We start from the raw sequence: 3,718 nt of genomic DNA, 5'->3' as shown, positions 1-3,718 counted from the left end.
CTGGGTGTTCATATGGGGCCTAATTTGCAGCCTTCTCTACACCCGTGGGGTACATTTCCACACCCTGTGAGATATCTCTGCTGGAAAACTCCATGTAACACAAAAGTGCCCATAAAAATACCATAGGGGTGCCAGAGACTCGAACAGTAGAAAGAAATTGAGGCAATAATCATAACAATAATAATAACGATAACAGTGATATACATGAATATGTATACATATGTGGTTATGTATACACATGTGGCTATATATTTCATCTTTCACTAGGGCCTGATTCTGCAGAATGCCATTGATGGAAACGCTTCTTGTAGAAAAGCAAAGAGCAAAGAAAGTGTGAGGGGGCAAGATAAACAGTGGCCAAGAGGAATCAACTTTTCTTCTGAGGTTTGTGAGATGAAACTAATGAGAAAAATACACAAGAGAAAAAAACTGTGCATCCACAGTATTTCTCAAAACACATTTTCTAGAATTCTAGTCCTTGGCAGGGTAAGAGGCACAAACACAGAACAAAGCAATCCATGCTCAAAGGAGGTTTTGAAAACCCAGGTTTACCAAGTGTAGCTTCCTTTCTGCAGAACTTTACAGTCCTTTCCGTGTAATAATGAGTACTTAGATTCCAAGAGTGGAAAGAGCAATGAGGTATTTCTTAATTCTTTTTTTGTTGTTGTTTATAGGGCGTTGTTGCATTTTAGAAGCAACACAAGGCTAGTTTTGCAGGAGCAAGGGGCCAAGGTTGCTTTCCTCTTGGTCTTGAAACATGGGTATTCATAGTATAAACTGTGAATAAACACATGACTATGAATAAGCACATAGATTTCATATGGTGTAGAGGTGGGTTTATCACAGTGAAATTTCCAGCATGCCACCCTCAGCAAGAGTGATAGGAAGCCATTCTTTGTTACCTATTTTGCTCTGGAAATTAGGAGATACAGAAAATCTAGGAGCTTTCAGAAGACATTTGATTTCATCTTTGCAATGAGCAGGCATGGGTGTTATGCATTATCTTGAGCCTGTTTTGAAGATAAATGACTGTTTAATAAGGCATTGAATTTATGCAAGAGAAATTATAAATTCAAACTACTGACTCAATTTATTGTAAATTATCTTCCTCCACTTATGAGATGGCAGAGACGACAAGGAGCCTTGCTTTATCAGTTTTCTTTGGAAATCAGGAAAACAAGGTCACTTTTTGCCATCTCTCCTTTTCGAGTCTCAGAGCTCATAGTTCCAGCTGTGTCCTTGGACCCTTCCTTTCTCTAGGGAAGGGAACACTTTTTGAGCCTATGACTGTCTTTTCTTTTGTCCCTACTGTCTATGTGCTTTCATATACTATAGCACCATAGAACAAACCTTCCTTAGTTACCTTCTGCTCTTTGCTAACTAAGCTCTCAAAGAATAGTCTGCAGTTTCCTACTACCTGTGCTTTTTTATTTTGCTTCACTGGACCTTTTATAATCTGGTTTTTGTCAGAAGGACCTCTCCAAAGAGAAAGCATCTGCAAATCACCAATCTGGTAAGAGTTGAGTATCTAGAATATAGAAAGAACTCCTTAAAGTGAACATTCAGAAGAAAACCTAGATTATATCTGGGCAAAGGATATTGCTAGGGTTTGGACATGTTCCTGAGGGCTTATGTATTGAAATTCAATTGTCACTGTGACTTATTATTACAAGGGAGGAAAATTTACCCTATGATGGTGTTTAGAGGTGTAGCCTCAGAGTGATTAGGATTCCGTAAGGTCATCAGGATGGGTTGCCCATGCTTGGATCCTCGTGGCTTTTTAAGTAGAGGGAGTAATTGCAGGAGAGAGGAACACATGTGTCCTCTGTTTTTTGCCTTGCGATGCCCTGTTCCACCTCAGGACTCCGTCAACAAGAATATCACTAGATGCAGCCCCTCAGCCTTACACCCCAGGGTCAGAGCCAAATTAACGTCTGAAAAAGCTTGTCCCAAGGAATTCATTATAGGAACTAAAAACAGACTAATGGAAAATTAGTGATGAGAATGAGATTATTACTTTAACTTCTCTAACCTGTGTTCTGTTATTAGGAAGGAATATAGAATATAAATTTGAGTGTATATTTCTCCAAAGAAGATATACAATTGTTTTTTTTTCTGCTATTAGGGATTAAGCCTTCTTTTAATTTTTTGTTGTTGTTTTAAAACAAGGTCTTACTAAGTTACTAAATTGTCCAGGGTAGCCTTGAACTTGTTATCTTCCCGCCTCAGCCTCCCCAAGTATTGGGATGGCAGACATGTACCTCCATGCCCAGCTCCAGAGAAGATGTACAAATGGCCCCAAAACACAGGAGAATGTCTTCAACATCCATTAAATCATTAAGCAAATACAAATCAAAATCACAATAACATACCATTTCATACTCATGTAAATAGTTTTAAAAATAAGAAAGCACCAAGTTTTGGTGAGGCTGGGAAAAACCGGTACCTTATGCACTACTATATTTTTGGAGGAAGCGTATATTGATGAAATCACTGTGGAAAACAGTTGGTAATAGCTCAAAAAGCTAAACATGGGACTGTCATACAATTCAGCAACCCAACTCCTAGTTATATAACCCAAGGAATTGTAAACAACAATTTAAGCAGGTACATTTATAGCCGTGTACATTACAGTACTAATCACAATAGTTAAAAAGTAAAAATAACTCAAATATCTATCAACTATTGAATAAAGAAGTGATACATACACTTGTGTGGCAGAGCGTTGTCCATAAGAGGGAATGAACTGCTGGCATGTGCTGTAACACAGACACACATGGGCTCATTAATGTTGATCTCTGTGAATGTATCATCAGGTAATTTCACTGCAGGGTGAATGTCATAGCGTTGTGTCACTGGGCAATATCTTATGGTGTGATCATTGCATGCGCAGTCTAATCACTGTGCAACGCATAACTGTACTTAATTCACTCTCTGATTTTTTTCATTTTAGCAGTTTTTATTCAAAGTTGCACAGAAGAGGACTTTATTTTTGCATCTTCTTGCTTTTTCCTTGTATTTACCCTTTTCCTTTCCTATTTGGTGAGACTTCACTTTCCGTTTCAGGATCTTTTCACAGTCGTTGTCCAGTTTTAGCCTGGTGATGACCACTCTGCCGGGGTGAACACCCACATGGACAGTTGGGTCGTTTGCCTTTTCCCACTGCGCCCATTGAGTGTAAATGACATATTTCTTCCTGGACCAGTTTGCCAATCTGCTGACCTTTATAGTGTCCTCACACAACCTGAACTTCATCCTCCTTTCAGACGGGCATAGAGTGAACACTGTATTTCTAGCTCAGCTCTTTGGAAAGAGGGGAAGACATTATTATCCTGCGAATGTGGAAAGGTGCACTGAAATGCCTTTTATGGTTCTTGCTTCAGTCTAAAGTCACAAAAGGATTGCACTTTATTTTGGCCACTGTCTCCAGTGACAGCTGCAAAAGGGAAGAACTCACTCTCTGATCTTCATGCATCTCTCCCAACTAGACCATAAGCTCAGGATTTGTATGTGGGTCTTCCCTCTTTCTGTTCTATCCCCAGTGCCTCCAACTGTAGCTGACACAATGTCGACCCCCAATAAATATCTGTGAATGACAGCTCATGAATACAGACCTAGAAGGAGCTGAAGAAGTCCCTGAAAAGACTACTTCGTGTTCCTTCTTTCCTCGCTGTTCTCAAGAGGCAAGCGTTCAATACCTTGTCATAGAAGGAAAGCA

General features: G+C 39.5%; 1 pseudogene; it reads right to left on the bottom strand.

Moving 5' to 3' along the window:
- Window positions 1–3,012: 3,012 nt before the first annotated feature.
- Window positions 3,013–3,475, bottom strand: LOC106149718 (annotated as a pseudogene).
- Window positions 3,476–3,718: the final 243 nt, after the last annotated feature.

This window comes from Chinchilla lanigera, unplaced genomic scaffold (assembly GCF_000276665.1).
Source record: "Chinchilla lanigera isolate Chin_1 unplaced genomic scaffold, ChiLan1.0 scaffold00004, whole genome shotgun sequence".
Taxonomy (NCBI): domain Eukaryota; kingdom Metazoa; phylum Chordata; class Mammalia; order Rodentia; family Chinchillidae; genus Chinchilla; species Chinchilla lanigera.
This window is presented reverse-complemented; position numbering and strand designations above follow the sequence as displayed.